General features: G+C 46.7%; 1 protein-coding gene across 2 annotated transcripts in view; it reads right to left on the reverse strand.

The window, feature by feature from the left end:
• The window catches only part of CHST14 (carbohydrate sulfotransferase 14), a 199,473-nt gene extending 180,482 nt beyond the window's left edge, over positions 1 to 18,991 (reverse strand). Inside the window, exon 1 of one of the 2 annotated variants that reach the window (XM_085626869.1) lies at positions 18,600 to 18,991. The gene's annotated coding sequence lies outside the window, so the exon portion shown is untranslated. The remainder of the gene's footprint in view (positions 1 to 18,599) is intronic. The other variant, XM_085626868.1, reaches the window with a different exon arrangement.
• Positions 18,992 to 20,726: the final 1,735 nt, after the last annotated feature.

Consider the following 20,726-nt stretch of genomic DNA (forward strand, 5'->3'; position numbering starts at 1 on the left):
TGGTCACGGGATCCTTGGTGAGGGAGAGGAAGAGCTGGGTGTTGTCGGCGGAAGAGACTATGTTGAGTCCGTGCTGTCTGACGATGGTGGCGAGGGGGGCAATGTAGATGTCGAAGAGCGTAGGGCTGAGTGACGATCCTTGAGGTACTCCTCAGTTAATCTCAGTGGGTTTGGAGAGGAAGGATGCCAGTCTTATTCTTTGGGTTCTGCCGGCGAGGAAGGAGCGGAGCCATTTGAGGGTGGTTCCCTGTATGCTGGTGTCATGGAGTCTGGTGGTGAGTGTGCGGTTGTAGACGGTGTCGAAGGCTGCGGAGAGGTAGAGTAGGATCAGAGCCGCGGTGTAGCCTTGGTCGAGGAGGGTGCGGATATCATCTGTTGCGGCGAGTAGAGTGGTCTCGGTGCTGTGGTTGCTGCTGAATCCGAATTGGGAGGGGTCGCGGATGGAGTTCTCTTGGATGAATTTCGTTAGTTGGGCTTTGACAGTCTTCTCTGTGACTTTGGCCGCGAAGGGGAGGAGGGAGATGTGTTGGTAGTTTTTGAGGTACGAAGGATCTGCCATGGGCATTTTGAGCAGGGACTTGACATCTTCGCGTTTCCAGTCGTTGGGAAAAATGACGGTTTTGAAGGTGGTGTTGATGGTGCGTCGTAACTCTGAAAGTTAGTAAAGTCTGTAGGACAGTGTACAAGGAGGTTCTGTTTCTCCTTCCCCAAACAGTAAACATTGTACGTGTGAGTGCACCAGCAATCAGAAATTGTGAATCTGATGAAACCTCTTCCTCCATCAGTACTGCAAAGCTAAACAGATCCCTGTAACAGTCCCCAACTGTAAGCAGCGCTGCTTCTGTCTGTTTCCTTCTACTTCCCCATCTCATAAAATACCCTCCCTTGGTGGATGAGAGACCCACTAGTGGCAGTGTGGTGCATATAGTGGTTACATCTATGGTTTCCTGACTACCTTGTTCTAATTCCACAATGCTACCTTGAGGAGTTTGGGGTGCCCAAAAGAGTTTAAGTTCACCCCAAAGAGTATCATGTTTAATGCACCCTCATTCCTAGCCTTCCCAGCATATACTAACTCCTCCTGCCTCATACCATCCAACCCCTTGACCACCCACTGAACCTGAACTGCCATATAATACAGTTCAAAATCTGGGACTCCCATCCCGTCCTCCCTAGAGAATCATTGCAGGAGGCGGAGGAAGATTCCCTGATTTCCTCCATCCCAGATTGGTTTCCTTAAGAGCACGTTCATAGTTCTAAACTAGGATTGAAATATCTAGATCGTGCGATTTGCAAAGAAATATAATACTCGCAGGAGCATCAATATTTTAGTCAGTGCCCCTATGGACATATTAGGGAAGTTCAGCGTATGGTAGACTGCAACTTTGTTCCTCAGCTTCCGCAGTGTGGTCCCCAGGTTTCCTTCACTAATGTCCTTTCCTACATGATAGACCTTGACACCCAGGTATTTTAGCATTGCTGGTTCCCATTTAAGACTGTTCCTAGTCACTGCCTGCGGTTCCTATGCTAAATTTGGAATTGTTGGAAATGCTCGTCTTGTCCCAGTTAGCTCCAACCCCAACACCGCTTTGGACCCTTCCAACACCTGCCCTCCACAAGCCCTTCCAATATTCACATCTCTAAGATACAAAAGCACATTGTCTGCATAGGATGCATTTGATAATCAAAAAAATGAAATGTGCTTTGGGCATGACCTCCTGCTTCTCTGTCAGATCTCTATCTACCATTAGCCTTTTTGCTATCTTGGGATAAAATGTTTTTGGCTGGCAGCCCCAATCCTTTCCCCTCTGGAGATCTGAAGTGCCCACTGAACACCAACAGCCATTTTTGTCAATTGAAAAAAGTAGAATGCATAAAAGTCATTATGCATGTAAAAATGTATGGCCTGAATACTCAAGTTCCACAACAGCAAATTTGCACTTCTCTCACCCAACAGTCACGCTATACTAATCAAGTTTGGTGAGGCATCTAGCAAGGGTGCGATCATGTTCCACTCGACTGTCAGCATGCACCAGAATGTCAATCTGGTAAGTTTGTACACAAGGGATGTCCTGAAGTAACATTTTCATAGGTTTCTGGAATACGCTGGCAGTGGATGGCAGTCTAAAAGGTAATCTGAGACACGAAAGTGGGGGGTTCCTGTGACTCAATGGAGAGTGGAATTTTGTAGTATGCGGACCTGAGGTCTATTATGGAAATATTTTTTTCCTCACTCAAATTAGCCAGAAAGTCATGAATCTTGGGAAGGGGATGGCAATCCACCAGTATGTTACGGTTGAGTGAGCGCAGGTCAGCACATAACCTGACCTCTCCTGACCTCTTTCTCGCTAAAACTAAGGGAGAAACCCATTCAGAGAAATCCCAAGGTGCAATGATCCCCTCAGAACACAAAACTCTTTAGAACACATTTCAACTCCTCCTGGTGCTTAAGGGTAAAGGGCGAACTTTATGCACAACTGGTTCAGCATTAGGTTTGAGCCAAATCTGATGCTCAAAACCTTTTACGTTACCTACTTTGTTGCTGAACACTGACAAATATTGATTAACAGTGCTATTAATATCAGTCTCTGAAAGGAAGAGTTGTTAATCATATTCACATTATACTCTTCATCATGTACATAGTTAGCAGGAAGTTCACCAACAACCATGGGTTCGTCCGCACCTGGTTTGAGGTATAGACCCATTTTGGCCAAATCCTGCCAGCCGATAATGTTTCTTCCTTTGAGAGCAAATATACTTTGCTGAACGTATGCTTGCCTAGACATTCTAATCTAGAGTGAAAATACCCAAGCATATCAATCTCCATCTCACCAAAAGCTGTTTGATTTACATCAGATTGCGTGAGGACAACACCACTACTCCAACACTACATCCGACAAAATGATTATTGGAGATCCCAAGTAAGCTATGACTGAACAGGAACAATGCCAATAATCATCTCGCAACAACGTCCTTTGGCTTTCCATAAATGAATTCAATAGTTGAAACAACATCACTAAGTTTTTCAGAACAACTGTCTATGTCTTCGGTGACTTCAATGCTGTTAACGTTTGCGAGTCTCTTCCCACCTCTACATCCTGCCTGAAAGTGGCCCACTTGCTTGCAGGACATGCATCTTTTGCCAAGTGCAGGACAATTGGGAAAACGTCCAATGTGGCGTCTTGAACCACACCTGAAGCACATCAAGGACTTCTTGAAAGGCTGTTCGTAAGACTTGTTCCCAATGTCCACTGCACACAGAGAGTTGTCCTCAACCATGTGTATACCATGCGATGCTTGACTTTCTTGAAGAACTTTAGACGAAATCATGGCGCGTTCAATTCCTTTAGCTATGTCAACAGTTTGTAGTAAAATAGGATTCCGGCAGGTGAGCAATCTTTCTTGAATTTTCTTGGAAAAGCAAGAAAAAGATAAATTGGTCTCGAATGCAAATATCAGTGGTTGCGCAAAAATCCCAAGTTGCAGCTAAAATTCTTAATTGTGCAATATATTCCTCCACACCTTTGTCAGCACTTTGTTTGGCCTCTACCCTCTGTCTGCATGCAAGAGCAGACTATGTCTGTTACTACCATTCCTGTCACCAGGGGGCTTGAAGTGCCCCGAGGACACTAGGAGCCTTTTTGGCGAATGAAAATATGAAAGTACAGAAACTGAAACTAGGCATTCAAGCATGCCTCTCTCTGGCCTCTACCCATCTGTATCCCAGCTTCCATGGCAGTGCATATCAGGGGTGTTACTTCACTAGCGCTTACCCTTTTGTAAGACTTCACAGTATTGGGTACAAAAAACACATAGATGATATAAGCTGAAACGTTTTGATATACCAGGTGAATGTTTCCTCTGAGGTGGTTGAACTTACATGGTGTTCCCCAAACAGTCGATGGAAAGGAGTATGTTACTCACCTTGTAAGCATCTATTCGTAGTGTATAGTGCTGTACATTCACATGCTATGCACACTCCTGCTATCAAGTGTTGGGCTCTGACTCGATAATTTGTTTTTATCAAGTAAGTCTGTTATTGCTGACTATGCAATGCTCCTCCTCTTCGAGAATGTGCATGTTCAATGGCTCGATTGTTAGATTGTTAATTTTTACTCTCCATAATGGTGAGTGAGGCTGGAGCTATAAAAGGTATAGAAAAGTCAAGCATGGTAGGTGCAATTCTAAAATCTAAGTGCATATTTGTATATACAATGTATGAGATATGAAATATGGCAGCAGAAAATGCCTGCCGGGGAGACGGGAGGGTGTATGTGAATCTGCAGCACTACATGCTACAAATAGATGCTTACAAGGTAAGAAACATAATCCATTTGTGGCTTGGTTGCAGATACACATGCTATGCATAATCTGTAAAGCAGTTCCTGAAGGACTGTTTGTCCCAAAAGAGACTGTTGTCTTGCCTGAACATCCATACAATAGTGTTTAGTAAACTTGTGTGGAGTTGTCCATGTAACTGCCTTGAAAGTGTCAGCAGGAGGAATGTTGCTTAAGAAAGCCAAAGAGGCACCTTTCTTCTAGTAGAATGTGCGTTTGGAACTGCTGGTAAAGTTCTTTTAGGTTTATTGTAACATATTTGAATACATTTGACCATTTATCTCGCAATTCCGGTTTGGAAATTGCATTTTCCTTTCTAGGATTTGAGAATGCAACAAACAACTGTTGTGATTTCCTAAAAAGAATAATGCTATCAATGAAGTACATTAGTGTCCTTTTAACATCCATCAAGTGTTCGAAGTGCTCTTACTGCCACTGTCTCTGGCTTTGGGCCAATCAAGAGTTTTAGTGAAAAGGGGATACGACCTTGGGAAGAAACTTGGGCTTTGTCCATAGTCACACCTTATCTCAAAAGTAAGGTTTCTCTATTGTGGGAGCATGTAGTTCACTAACTCTTCTTAGAGAGGTGATAGCTACTAGGAAAGCAACCTTCCATGACAGGAACTGTAATAGGCAGGAATGTAACCTTTCAAAAGTGGTGGACATCAACCTTGTAAAAACAACATTTAGGTTCCAAAAGGGTACTGGTGGTACCCGTGGTGGAATTGAAAAAGTGACTTACCTTCGGTAACGATATATCTGTAAGAGACATATATTAGTTATATATTCTTTACCTTAGAATTACCACAGGCATCAGACTAGATCCAGAGAACTTTTTCTCAGCAGTACCCTCGCTCGGCGGTAGGTGGTGTTGGTCGAATCCGCGTTCGTGATCACCGGGATGACGTTGCGGTATCTACTTAGAGGCCGCCCCTGCATGCTGACGTCAGTTCTTTACATGACATTCCACGCCAGAAGTGCAGAGCCATGCAAGACACTGACCACTGGTGCACAAAACTAGGGCCCTGAAAGGTAGTCCCTTACTCTAGAAGTCAGTTGGCAGATCGGGGAGGATGGGTTGGGCGGTAAGGAATCTATAACTAATATATTTCTCTTACAGATAAATCAATACCGAAGGTAAGTAACTTGTTCATCTGAAAGTGACTATTAGTTATAGATTCCTCACCTTGGAATAGATACCCCAGCAATCCCAATCCCTGGAGGTGGGTCTGCGAACTAAGTTCACACCAGAAAGTCCTGGAGAACTGAACAGCCAAAGAAGCCGTATCTCCGGACTTGACTATCCAGGCAGTAATGCTTAATGAACGTGTATAGTGATGCCCACGTGGCTGCCTTTCACATATCATCAAGGGGGACTCCGTGTCCCAAAGCAGTAGTGGCTGCATTCGCCCTGGTGGAATGGGCGCGCAGTCCTACCAGAGGCTCTTTTTTTTGCCAGGGAATAGCAGATCTTAATGCAAAGGATGACCCATCGAGAGATGGTACGTTTTTGCACAGCCCGATCTTTCTTGGCACTGACATAGCCAACAAAGAGTTGATCGTCCACCCGGAATTGTTTTGTGCGATCCAAATAAAAGGATAATGCACGTTTTGTATCCAGACAGTGGAGTCTCTCCTTCTCCTTGGAAGGATTCAGGGGCAGGAAGAAGGTGGGCAAAGTAATGGTCTGTCCTATGTGGAAAGAGGTAACCGTTTTGGGAAGAAAGGAAGGTCTAGTGCGAAGGACAACCTTGTATGGATGAACAGCAAGGTGAGGAGATTTAAAAGAAAGAGCCTGCAGCTCACTCACCCTGCAAGCAGAGGTGATGGCAACCAGAAAAGCAGTCTGAGTAGACAATTATGTAGGGGCCAGAAAGGAGCCCACATAAGTTAAGTTAAGACCAGATTCAAGTGCCACTGGGGCATTACAAAAGGAATAGGAGGAAAGAGGTGAGTAATGCTCTAAGAAATCTATTTACAATAGGGGACTTGAAAAGAGAAGGCTGATCTGGAATGTGAAGAAAGGGTGAAGCGGCCGAATGATAGCCTTTAAGGGTGCCCAGTGCAGAGCCCTGCTGGGCCAAAGAAAGTATGAAGAGGAGAACCTCAGAAAGAGGGGCAGAAAGGGAATCCACAGCCTTTGCTGGGCATCATGCCACAAATTTGTTCTATCTACAGGCGTATACCGTTTTAGTGGAGGGATGCCTGGCTGCCAAGATGACATTACAGACTTTGGGAGGAAGGTCAAAAGCTGTCAACTGTCACCACTCAATCTCAATGCAAGGAGGTGTAAACTGGACAGGTTTGGGTAGAGGACGGTCCCATGTTGCTGTGATAGAAGATCATCCCGAAGAGGCAGTCGGATATGAGGATCGATGGCCATGTTGAGCAACTCGGGATACCAGACTCTTCTCGCCAAATCCAGAGCCACAAGAATGACTTGGGCCCGGTCGCACTTTATCCTCTTCAGCACTATTGGCAGAAGTGGTATAGGCTGAAAGGCATATAGAAGACTGCAACTCCTCATGCAACGAAAAGGGTCGCCTAGCGAATGCCGCCTTGGAAATTCCAATCCGCAGAACTGCTGACATTGCACTTTCTCTTCGGTGGCAAATAGATCTAACCAAGGCTCTCCCCACTGCTGAAAGAGCCCTTGCACCACCTCAGAGTGAAGACACAATTCGTGAACCATCATGTACCTGCGGCTGAGTTCATCCGCCCTGGCATTCAGAGAACCTGCCAGGTGCTGAACCACCAGGGATATGCCCTGATGTTCCAACCATGTCCAGAGGCGGAGGGCCTCCTGCCAGATTCCAAGACCCCACCCCGCCTTGTATGTTGCAGTACCACACGGCGGTGGTGTTGTCAGTGAACACCTGCACTACTCTTCCTTTGACAGAAGGAAGGAATGCTTTCAGTGCAAGACGAATCGCCCGGAGCTTCAGAAGGTTGATGTGGAGCCCGGACTCCGCTGGAGACCAGAGGTCTCTGATCTCCGCCTCTTCCATGTGGCCGCCCCATCCCAGAAGTGATGCATCTGTCACCAATGTGAAGTCTGGTTGGGGAAGGCAGAGGGATCTGCCGTTGGCCCAATCCTGGTTTGTTAGCCACCACTGCAATAGGTGTGCAGTGCCCTCCGAGATCTGGACGACATCAGAAAGATTTCCCATATGCTGCCCCACTGGAACTTCAGGTCCCACTGCAGAGCCCGCATATGCCACCTGTCATGGTCCACCAGCAGGATGTAGGAGGCCATGAGGCCCAGCAGCCTCAAGGTCAATCTCAACGAAACTTGGGATAGAGGCTGAAAAATCGGTATCATAGCCCGAATATCCCAGACTCACTGTTCGGGAGGATATGCCCGAAACTGCACTGTATCCAGAACTGCTCAGATGAAAAGGAGCTTCTGAGAGGGAAGCAGGTGTGACTTCGGCATATTGATGGAGAACCCCAGCGAATGCAAGAGGTCTGCCGTAGTCTGGAGGTGGGAGACGACAGCCTGGGGCGAGCCCGCCTTCGACAGCCAGTCGCCGGGCTAGGGGAAGACTGGAACGCTTGATCTGGGTAGATGAGCTGCGACCACTGCCATCACTTTCGTGAACACCCCGAGGGGCGCGGGTAAGGTCAAAGGGGAGCACTGTAAACTGAAAATGCTCGCAGCCTACCGTGAACCGTAGGTAACGCCTGTGGGGTGGCAGGACGGTAAAGAGGAAGTAAGCGTCCTGCAAGTCCAACCCTACCATTCAGTCTCCATGGTCAAGGGCAGACAGGACCTGAACTAATGTCAACATTTTGAACTTCTCCTCCAGAGGAAGCAGTTGACGTCCCTGAGATCCAAGATAGGATGCAGGCCTTTGTCCTTCTTGAGCACCAGGAAGTAGTGGGAGTAACAACCACGACCTACTTTTGGGACAGGGACTCGCTCAATACCTCCCTTGGCCAAGAAAGCCATAACTTCCTGACAGAGAAGGGCCAAGTGATCCTCCGACAAGCGATGGAGTGTTGGTGGCATGTAGGGAGAGGTAGTCTTGAAGGGGAGGGAGTAGCCCCTTCGGACTATCTGCAAAACCCACCTGTCCGATGTGATGTTGTAGTGTCAATCACAAAGGAGAGTGAGGAACTAGGGTAGCTAGTTTACTTCCCCAAGGAATGTATGTAGTAATCAATAGGAGCTAGCTACACTGATAACGCTCATGTTGTGTGTGTCTCAGGAAAACATTAGTTTTTATGTAGGCCCTCACCCACCAACCTAGTTGGTGGCATGCTTCATCATCGGGCCCCACCCGAGGCACCGAGTGTGCCTCAGGTGTGCTGCGACACCTGTTTACAGCAGAGCAGAAAGTGTTAAGTGAGTGTGCAGTGATGGTGTTAAGAGTGAGGTTTAAAAACTGTCCTAAGTGTACCAGTGTCCAAAGGATATTTTATTAATGGGCCCTTGGCAGAGTTAAAAACAAGGCTTTTGGACGTAGTAGGAGAGACTTATGGTCTCCCACGTCTGGTGTGGTCAACTAGTTTTAGCCAGGCCTCGTGTTAAAAAACTGGCTTTCTTCAGGACCTATGTGTGAAGGGTGGGATAAGGAACTTAGTAATATAAGCGTCCTATGTGGAGCACTCGCTAAGGTGCTTTAACTGTAAGAGGAGGGTTTCCTCTAAGTTTGTACTTCCTAAGTTCGGAAAACAAACTCCATGAGTCTCTGGCGGGGATCTGAGACAATGATCTACTTTGGCGTGATCTCAGAATCCGCTGTTACACCTCTTGTCCAGGAATTCAGTCGATGTGATGTTGTGCCAGTGGGGGAGGTAATGGCGGATCCTGCCACCCACTGGCAACTGGTGGCCCTCAAAGGTCGGAATAGGAAGGCTTAGAGGCTGCTGTAGAGGGGGCACTGGTGCACTGGCCCACCCACTGACCCCCCAGACCTAAGGCGTTGGGTCCCACGTCCCCGGACGCGCAAAGACTGGGTAGCTTGCGCCGGCCTGTGGCCCTGGGTAGAACGTGGTGGGGTACCCCTTCCGTAGCCAGAAAGGTGCAAAAGGCAGCCTGCACAGGATGAGAGGTGGTAGCGAGGCCCAAGGATCTGGCCGTAGCTCTAGAATACTTGAAGCACTCGAGCGCACTGTCCGCCTTGTCGCAACAGGCAACGGCCATCAAAGGGCATGTCCAAAAGAGTTGATTGGACATCCCTAGAAAAGCCAGTGGATCTCAGCCAGGCGTAGCGCCTCAGGGCTACTGACGTAGAAATCGTTCTACCCAGTGAGTCGGCGGTGGCCAGACCACATCAGATGGCGAACTTTGCTGCGTCTCTACCCACTGCGAACACATGGGAGAGTGTGGCCCAGGCCTCCTCCGGGCACTGTGGCAATGCTTGCGCAACCGTGTACCACACAGAGTGGGTGTAATGGCCCAAGAGACATGCGGTGTTCACCGACCGCAGTCCTAAGCTAGCGGTAGAAAACATCATCTTCCCAAGATGGTCCAGCTTCTTGGTTTCCTTGACTGGGGGGCAGAAGGGAACGCACCTTTGGATGTTGAGGCTTTGACCACCAAGCTCTTAGGGGTAGGGTGTTGGGAGAGGAAAATTGGGTCGCCCGGGCAGTGGCGTCAGGCAATCATTCTATCCACAGGAGCCCCTGTGCTGGGCTTGGACCAATTTCCTAGAAGGATGTCTGTGAGGCCCGAAGAGGCCACTGCCGGCTGAAGCACCTCATTCAGGAGATTAGTCCTGACGGCCACTGTAGGAAGCTCAAGGCGCAAGGCCTCAGCTGTCCTATGCAACACCACAGCATTGGAGGCCCCCTCCTCCGTGGCCATGGTAGGGGGAGAAAGCATGCCAAGGTTTGGGAAGGTATCCAGACCACTGACCTCACCCAACTCTTCTCTCCAGTCCAGCTCATCAAGCTGGTCTGCCAAATGGTCAACAGACCTCCTCACCCTTCTCTGGCTGCCACTCAGGGAAATAGGGAACACCAGGGTAGAACAGTGGTACAAAAGTACCGGTCGACGTTGGTACCAGTGTCGGTCGACGCCGGTCCGGCTCCGTGTCCAAGTCGAGGGGAAGGCCGGGGTCGACGCCGGCCAGGGGCATAACCGGCTTTGGAAGGGGCTGAGGCGTCAGAGGCATCGGTGCCGGAGGAGGCATGGTAAGGTCGACCGGCATCGATCTGGATCCAGGCCTGAATCCCTGGGGGCCCTGCGGCACCGAGGCCGGAGCCGCTGGCATCAAAGGCCTAGAGCCCCCAGCTGAGTCCGCAGGGCCCAAAGGCGTGCCGGCGGAGTCCGGTTGCCCAAAGATGGAGTGGAGGGCTTCATAAAATGCACGTAGCTGGGCAGGGGACGCTCTGGCTCCTGGAAAGGGAGGGAAGCTCCGAGCCGTCCCAGTAAGCTCTGCGGGTGGAGTCAAAGGACGAAGACCTTCCGCGTCCCGCATCGCGTCGGCCAACGGACGGGGAGAAGGCGAAGAACGACGGTGCTTCTTTGCCTTTTCTTGAGCTTCGACTTACCCGAAGATGGAGACTTCGATGAGGAGTGATTGTGGTGACTCTGCGACCGGTTCCGCGACCTCCCTCTCGACTGGGACCTCGAGCAGCACAGAGCTGACTGCCGGGCCTCCAGAAGCTTCCCGGAACGGCTTCTGCAAAGACTTCTGGTTTATGGCCCAACAGTCGGAGCACGACTTCGGGTCGTGGTCGTGCTCCAGGCACCAAAGGCACACGAGGTATGGGTCCGTGACTGACATCAACTTGTGACAAGAGTCATAAGGCTTGAAACCGGTCCGACGATGGGACATCCCTACGTGCACCAGGAGTCGGACAACTAAAAGATGTTGACAAAAGTAAAAAAATCACTAGTCAAAAAATGACTAAGGGTACCGTTCTCTCCGGATCTGCGCTGGCTGGTGCGGAAAAAGATAGAACTGACGTCAGCGTGCAGGGGCGGCGTCTAAGTAGATACTGCGATGTCATCCCGGCGATCATGACTCCGACGCCGAACACGGAGTTGACTGACACCACCTACTGACGTGCTGGGGTACTGCTGAGATACAATTCTCCGGATCCAGTCTGACGCCTAGGGGTAATTCTAAGGTAAGGGTTCTATAACTTATAGTCTCTTTCAGATATTGTCTTTAATCTTTCCATTAAAGCCTTAATGACTGGTATACAGAACAGTGACAGGCATTTGTGGGTTTGCAGATATGCCGCAATCGCTGCCAGGTTCAGGCATATGGAAGTGTGTGTTAGATGTGGTTTTTGTAAGTGTAACAAGTAGCATACTATCTGTTGTACCGTTGGCGTGCAAGGATCAATGCGCTGGGTTATGCAGTGATGGACAAAGTGTTTTTACTTAGCTGCATAACAAGCTCTAGTTGTTGGGTGTTTTGCCTTTCTCAGAATGTCCATAAACTCTGAAGGCAATTTCAAGTATCCAAATTCTACAACTTCAGGAGACAAGGTTGAGTTGTTTCGGTTTGGGATGTCTGACCCTGCCTTTGCTGTGAGGGGGGAGATCTGGGATGCAAGGGAGCCTCTCAGTAGGTACTAGGGACAACTTCAAGAGCGTTGTGTACCAGGCTTCTTGAGTACAGGTGGGAGCTACTAGGATCATCTTTAGAGATGTCTGTCTGAGTTTCCTGACAAGGTAATGAATGAGTGGGACAAGCAGAAAAGCATAGGCAAATATCTCTGATAAATTCATCCAAAGAGCATTGCCCATGGACTGTGGATGATGGTACATGGTGGTGAAGTTTTGGCATTTTGCGTTTCTTCGGTGGCAAATAGATACATGTCCAGTGTCCCTTACCTCTGGAAGTAGCAGTGGAGGACTCAATTGTGGACTTGTTGCTACAATCTGCTTAGCAGTTCTGTCACTGTACTGCCCCCATGAGATAATCTGCCAATAGGTTGATATGATGGCGATAGCCCAGTGCCAAATTTTCTGTGCCAACTGAGACAACTGTATCGAGTGTCCACCCCATGTTTGAACGCAATACATTGCTGTCATGTCTGTTTGGCGAAGAACAGTCTTCCAAGTTTATTGGTGAGAAAGGTATTTCAGGGCCATTTGAATCGCTATGAGCTCTAGCTCATTGATATGCAATGTTTGCTGATGATCGGTCCATGAACCTTGGACCATCATGTCCCACATATGCAGCTGAGAAAGAACCAGTTGGTTCGGGAGATTGGGAACCCTCTGTGCGTTTGTGTATGCTTTGGTTGAGGCAGAACTGAGGATCACTCCCAGATAGGGCTATATCTGGAGAGGTTGCGAGTGGAACTTGGTGGCATGGATTGTGAAGCCCAATTTGTGTAACAGATTGATGATAGTCTGTGTGTCCTGCAGGCATTTCAGTCTGCCAGGACCCTTTATCAGGCAATCGTCAAGATATGGGGAGATGCGAGTATTGCGTCTGCTCAAATGGGCTGCCATAACTGCTAGGCCTTTGGTAAACACTAGTGGGACTGTCATCACACCGAATGGCCAAATATTGAACTGGTAAGGACATCCACTCACCACAAACCTGAGATAAGGACTATGTGCAGGATGAATAGGTATATGAAAGTAGGCGTCCTTCAGGTTGAGTGCCGTCATGAAGTTGCTTTCCTGAAGCAGTGGAATCACCTCTTGCAATGTCACCATGTGAAAGTGTTCTGACAGAATGTATCAATTAAGGGGGCATAGGTCCAGTATTGGCCTGAGCATTCCGTCCTTTTTGGATATCAGGAAGTGGAGAGGATATACCCCTTTGTCATGGTGACTTTTTGGAACGAGCTCTATGGTGCCTTTCAACAAGTGTGCTTTTACCTCCTCTTTAAGAAGGTGGTGGTGAGGGCTGAGAGTCTGTCTGCAAGGCGGTCTCTTTTTGGGGGTGTGGATGTAAGTTCTAGGCAGTATCCGGGGCTAACCATGGACAATACCCACTGGTCTGATGTTATCTCTGGTCACAGACGGTGGAACTACTGCAGTCTTTCCCTGATAGGTGTTGTGTGTCTGGAGGGATATGAGGAGAGTCCTTGTTTGGAGGTGGAGGGTCCCTTCCCGGGAGTTCCTCTCCCTTGTCCTATCTGATTACCATCCTTGTATCCTCCCTTCTAGTAACCTTTACCTCCCTGCTGGTGGTATGTCTGCTGCTGCTTTTGGTATGATTAGGCATGAGTTGTGATGGTTTTTGCCACCCCCCTGCCTTGATGCCTTCGAAAGGACTGCTGGTGTGGTTTAAATGCTCCCATGGATTTTGCAGTGTCCGTATCCCTCTTGATCTTTTTTAATTGTGAGTCCAACTATGGGCCAAATAGGTTTTCCATGTCAGATGGGACATTGAGCAGGTGGTGTTGCACCTCTGCTTTAAAACTTGAAATGCGTAACCAAGCATGTCTATGCAGGAGGATTGAGGAGTTAATTTCTCTTGATGCAGTGTCAGAATTGTACAGGGTGCATCGAATTGTTGCATTCAAAATCTGCTTGCCCTCAGTGTTTAATTCCTCCCCTCTCCTTTTGTATTCTGGGAGATATTGTAGCAGCTTCTCCATGTCATCCCATATAGCCCTGTTATAGCGCGACAGCAAGCCTACTGAGTTGGCTATGCACCAACGATTTGCTTGCCCAATTGCAACACGTTATTCTGCAGCATTTATCTGTTTGCTTTCTTTATCTGGAGGAGGAGCCTCACTAGTCCTCTGGTAAGCTGCCCTCTTGCTCAGTGGCGTCACTAGGGTTGGTGTCACCCGGTGCGGGTAACTCATGGTGTCACCCCATCACGACTTACCGCATGGACCTCCTCCGCCCCGAGTCCGCAAGTTGACAAAGTTGGCAAATAACGGGACCATACAGAATCCTTAGTAACGTTTGTAAATGTAGGTCCTATATTTATAAAATGTGCCTGTTAACAACAGTGTGATAATGACTCATTAATCAGGTTGTACAGTGGGCTACCTGCTAGTCAACAGTTTATTGGAAGTTATAATATCATAGGTATGGTACTTTTTACTGGTGTGTTGTTCCCACTATCCAGCAACATGATATATCAGTGGTCGAAATGGGGGAAAAAAAGTAGGGGAACTGTGGGCGGAGAATCAGAGGGCCGGAATAACCCAAGGATTGGATCAGTGGGCAGAACCAGAGGCGTGGCCAGAATGCGCAAACATCCCAATTTTTTGTATTTGTTTGGTTTCACTGCCCAGTTTTATGAGGTGGCACCTAATTTGATGCAGCTTCACAGGCCATCACAGGGGGCCGCTGCAAGCTAGGACCCAAGTGTAAAGCAACAGTGATTATGTAGGTAGAAAGCCCTTCCAAAGAATGTGAGTAGCCGAAGAGCAGGGGGCAATGGCCTGAGCATGCCAGGGCTTTTGTTGCCAGTAGTCACATGTCTCTTTTTCTTTTAGTGGGCTGAGTCTTCCCATTTTCCCAGTTTGTATTTTTACACCTCTTCTGAAAAGTTCTGCACCTCACTGATGAGGTCCGAGTCGGCAAGAAAGTGGCCTGGGGTCACTTATGCTACTGTCTGAAAGAGACCCGACTTAGCAGTTTGGGCTAGAATGTCCCATTAGGAGCAACATTAATATCTGCATATTTGGACATTGCTAATCTCAGTCTAAATTGGCACAATGGACTGGAATGCAACCAGTGGCTGGGATTAGTTCAAACATTTTGTTCATTACTTTGTATTTTATTGCAATAGTCCCCTATTGGTGGGCATAGCAGCTCTGGCCACATCCTTTATTTTCTGGCCTGGGCAAGTGGGTAAATCTTTTCATAAACTAGAGCATCAGCCCTGCTCCCTTTTACTACCATCTATTATGTACCTAAGATTCTTGTGTAGAGACCTGCCAGAATGCACTACTGGGAAACTTCACAACCATCCAGTCACAGAAGGCAGTACCCACTGATAGAGGACCGTAGATGATGGAGAGGTCACATGGGATGAAGAGATGAGGACTGATACCAGCTAAAGCAAGGTGTGCATTACATTATGAGCTTGCCTCCAAATATTGTCCTGTGGTGGATCAAACATGCCTTGGGGTTTGTACGGATAAATGGCTAAAGCCACAAAAGCATTAAACTATTCCACTAAACCCGAACCTGGTGCTAGATCTTGAAACCCTACGTGAACAGTGTCACATCCGGGGCTTAGCCCAAACAATAAAATTGCTTCGTTTTACCACCAATTTGATGCTTGGCAGGACCACGTATAACAGATGTTTCTAAACACAAACACAACTGTGAGCAACAGGAATCTACAAGGATCGAGCATCTAGTGGAAAATAGAAGAGCACTGATACATACCGCCCTAGTCCCTCCATCAATATTGCTACCTCACACGATGCAGTCATGGCAGTCACAGTGATTTACGAAAGCAGAAGGGAGAAGAATTCTTTACACCTGCTATGGAGATAAGGGATAAATCCTAGTTCTAAGGGATACATTGCCACCAATGGGTCAATGGCTGAACACTAGGTTGGATGAATTACTTTTGTTAAAGCATGTCTGATTTGAGATATTAGTGGACTGTCCAACATAAAAGCAGTGTTTGTAAATGTTTTATCCTTGCGACTAACTCTTTTCTGGATCTTTCTTTCGGTAAGGACAATTCTGAATTTTCAAGACATACAGCACCACATTGTTAGACCGAGGGACCCCATTCTATATGTTATGATATTTTTTCATGTAAATGCTTCTGATGCGATTGAAACGCATAACCAGCAGGCTACCACAGTAGGGTACAAAGAAGTTAATTATGGGTTTCAATAATTAGGTGCAAAGAATTGAAAATATGAGATGGTGGTGAAAGAGCTAACGTCCTCAAATTTGACAAAGGCTTAGCACTTTGCTGAAAGTGGGGTGTTAAGCACCAAGTAATAGATTCAAGGGGACAATTGCCACAGAGAACAGAAACATGACATTTCCATAGAAAGCACAAATCAACACAAAGGCTCTTAACTTGACCCCCTGTCCCAAGGGTACACGCACAATTTGATCACAACAGTCAAGGTACGCTCCCCGGGGGAACTATTGTCAGCATTCTGGCTGCTTTATAATGTTACACCAAGTCGGTTGTAAGTCTGAGAAAGACACCACTGCCATAAACCTGTATTGACAAAAACCAGAAATACAGTCAGCTGAATTCTGTTGAGTGGTCAAGTAGGCAAATAGCCTTTCAATAGACTTAAATGGAAAAACTGTTTTACCACAAAAGCCACTTGCGGTGCCAATGATCATCAGGGGTCAAGAAGAAAGGTTTTTGGCTGTCTAGCTGGTTCAAGACATGTCTGCGGGCAGGTGACAATATGAAGTGCATCTTTGCCTGTGAAATTTAGGTTTGGAAATGTTGACCAGTCCATTTATTGAGGGACAGCAAGAGGTCAACCAAAGAATTAGGCAGCTAGGCAAAAAGCACAGAGTTCATTTCTTAAACATGTCCTGCCCCATGCCAAGGGAAATGGAGAGTACCAGAAAACTCAACACAGCTACCCAAGAGAATATCCGGGATATTGTACCCAAGGTGAACAAACACAGAATAAATGAATCCACACTGCTGAGTCCTATTTGGCCAAGGAGAAGCTTTACCTTTTTGAAGCAGTGAATGTTGCAGGACTGTAAATAGAATCCTTCTCAAACTACGGGCCAGATTACATCAATCATGCTTTCGAACGCCAATTTGTTATGAAGACAAAATGGTGCGGGATGATGTTGTACCCTTGTGTTAATAATGTACAACTGTGCTGGTAATTATTCCTAAAATATCAGGAGTTTTAAAAAAACATTTTTGTAGCCAAGTATAACTCTTTTTACGTAATCTGGTAAAGGAGTCAATCTTCGGCATAGAACTTTGTATTTGTATACAAAATTGTAACTGTACAAATGAACCACTGTATGACATTTACAGCATTTAGTTTGTAAGAAAGTCGCAGTTATGCATAAAAATAGCAAACAGTATGCAAAATAATATCCCCCTCTACGAAAAAATAGTTTAAAAGAGCATTGCTCAACAACACAACTGAGCAGCACTAAGTTTACACCAAAGATGATACACTGGCAACTGGGGCAAAACAAAACACCACCCTGGCATCATTATGAGCGCACAATAAATTACACCACTGAACTTATTTGATATAGTGCAGACCAAAAAATGCATCTAACGTTTAAGCAGAAGTCCAAGATACATGCTTGAATGCCTGCATATCCATAGGGGATCATTTTACATGTAATACTTCTTGGGAATAATTTACATAGTCAGTGGTTAGCTTGAAAAAAATCTAGAAAGGATACACCTTTCGTGGATGCCACAGCGGCTGGCATGGCATGGGTTGTAGACAAAAATGAGGGCCAAAAACTTTAATTTTGGTTAAGTGGGTCAGTATAGTGGTACGTGTGCTTTCTAGGAGGAAGTACTCAACTGTTCCAGACGCCTTACCTAAATATGCACCAATGATCTGATAGAGGAGTGAAGAGCTGATATGTTGAATGTTGTTTTGTATGAACCTATTCTAAGTTACTTTAAAAATATTTATATATGATTTATGTTTTATTATGGAAAGTTTAGATTGGTGACCTGTACGGTCAATGCTACGTCATTGAATGGAAGTGAACATGGTGGGAGAAAGTGTAATAGTTATGGTTGGGGCAGCAATGTGTGACAAGAAATGTTGTAAAAGTTGGTCTGATGAGTATCTCCAATGAACCCGCATTCAGAACGGGGCATATGACATATGTTTCTTTATCTGATACGAACGAGTAGACATCATTTTTGGAAATCAAAATTGATCCTTATTTTACATTGCACACTAATTTTGAAAAATTAGATTTACATTAAGTTTAAGTGGCAATTCCTCATATCAACAAGAACCTTTCAAGAAATAAAGCAGAGGATTTATTTATGTATTACTTTATTATCACAGCATCAGGCTGCCTTTCGGGCACTTGATACAAAAGGGTAGAAGTGAGTAGAACTGGCTGAGTATTGGATGAGTGAGGTTGGCATAGTTAGGGTAGTTGTTGGGTTAAAAACAACTATCGGGAATAAAGTTAAACAGCAACTGTCCCGATATTAAGGACTGATGTGTTAAGGGAATTTTTAACTGCACTTTATTTGGGTTGTGTTAAACGTTATACATGTTCACAGTTTACATATTTGTGTAGCATGTTTTGTGGATGTTTGTCTGCACAGGGAGTCCGTTGCATCAGGTGGATGCGACACTTAAATACATATGGGGGACACGTGTCATGTACCTTTGACAACAAGACTGTGGTAACAACTCTCACTTACAGTAAAGAAAAATCCAGTGCTCGCAAGTGCCGCGGGGTCTGTCCTGGCGAAGAAAGGCCAGTTCTTGAAGGAGTCCAGTCTCTGCTCCTCCGGCTCTGAACCTCTCCACACTCGGTACTTCCGGTGGGACCTGGATACGCATGTCAAACTTGGGGACATTCCCCACCTCTTTCCCTTGAATAAAGTCACAGTCAGGCTGACATTTCAAGTGGTCGCGGTGCAGGGAAATTCTGAGATTGTGGAGCACAGCACTAGCTCACACAGCAGAAACACTGCATACTGCTCGCCACACCGGTGCTGTAGAAGCCCGTGCTGGCCATCTGAGGGGACCAGGATGAGACAGGCTGCAAATAAAGGAATGTTTTCAACCCTAAGGGTAAAGAGCTGACGCAGACGTGAAGACAACTGCGCGCTGCCGCACACCAATTAATTTAAAAAGAGACAAGGTGCAACGACGTCGAGCGTAACGTAAGTTACGTAACCTATCACATCCAAGCAAGACTGATGTGTTGTGCTTGCTGACTGCCGAGGGGGCCCCTGGAGCGTGGGGGCCTGTGTTACGCCCCTGGCTCTGCAGTCTGCACCACAGTGACCGGCCCTTTGGTGTCACCCCGCGTGAGGGTGTCATCCGGTGCGGTCCGCACCCCCCGCACCCCCCTAGTGACGCCACTGCCACACATGACATGGGGGTCACTTTATAGTTTTATCCCAAATAATCAAGACATGTAGGCATTGGAGGAGGAAGGGTCTCCTTTCTAGTCTATAAACGTTGGCTCCAAACTCCAGACACTGATTATTATGCCCCTCCCTATCCTCACCCTCCAACATGTCTCTTCCCAAATACGATGGCACCCTAGAACCACAGAGCACAGAGGACAAACCGGCATCTAGAGGCTATTGGTCAGTTTTCCCAAATCACTTTAAATATATGTTCAAAAAATGTCATTGCCCAAACCACAATCCGCATCCTCTCATCTAGGCACTATTATTCTCAAGTTTACAGGCCTTTATTTTTAATCAACTGCGGAATGTTGAATGGTGGAGTCATCCATGCTGGGGTTTACATCTACTGGTGAAGCACAGATTTCTTGCTGAATCCACTAAGCCACGTAGAGCACGGTTGGCATCCGCAGGCATTGGCATGTCCTGTGGATGAATGAATGAATGTTCTTTTACCTTCTATTGTGAAATGAACTGCGTCGAGCCAGTTTCTATGTTTCATCGTGCTCAGTGCTTGAATTGGACAGGTACTGAGTACCTGCACCTCTTTAATTTGAAAGGGAGCATACAACACTCCTCAGTGGCAAACAGATAGAGAGTATAAGCACTTCTTTATTGTTTATTTTACGCACTGGTTGTGTACTGTTAGTGTTTGTGTAGTGCACACAGGACACGTGCAGTGCTTAATATGCTACGTATAACTGAGAACCGGGGACCTGGGTAAAACTGGGGGCGCTGGGGAAAACCAGAAAGAACAACATACAATAGGTGAAGTCTAGAGACACTAATAGTGCTGTGATATGCAGTGCCGCACATCGGAGTTCTAAGTGTATATGCAGTTTAGGACCTGCTGATTGCAGGCCTCTGTGTGTATTTAGTGGGTGTGGGGAGGACATGTGCCTAGTGGGTGCGGGGAGGACATGTGCTGCTTTGCTACAGGGCATCTCGCGCAGTAAGTCTTGTTCGGAGAGTTTATTTGGCATTGTTGGAAACAGCCCCACTCCCACTCCGCAGGGTGGTGGTGGACCTTCCCAACACAATGGGGTAGCTTGGCTCGAGTGGTCAGGAAACAGGCGCAGTGCTAAGCATACAATATACCCATACAATAACCATGCGTGCATCCGTTCCAAAAACGACTCTACACCGTAAAAATTATGAAAATATTCTTTCTTTATCTTTTTCTCTTAGTTGCTGATTGGAAAAATAAATAGGTCAATCACACTATACAAGTTTCAATTAGTGCAGGTCAAATAAATATCGGCTGTTTGATGAAATAAATAGGGGTGATCATAAATAACAGGGCATAAATACAAGGGCAATATATACAGACAATTAAATACTTTGAGGCAATAAATACTGTATCAATAAATATTGTACACCAACAAGTCCTGTGGACCTATGAATATA

Source organism: Triturus cristatus, chromosome 9 (genome assembly GCF_964204655.1).
Source record: "Triturus cristatus chromosome 9, aTriCri1.1, whole genome shotgun sequence".
Lineage (NCBI taxonomy): Eukaryota > Metazoa > Chordata > Amphibia > Caudata > Salamandridae > Triturus > Triturus cristatus.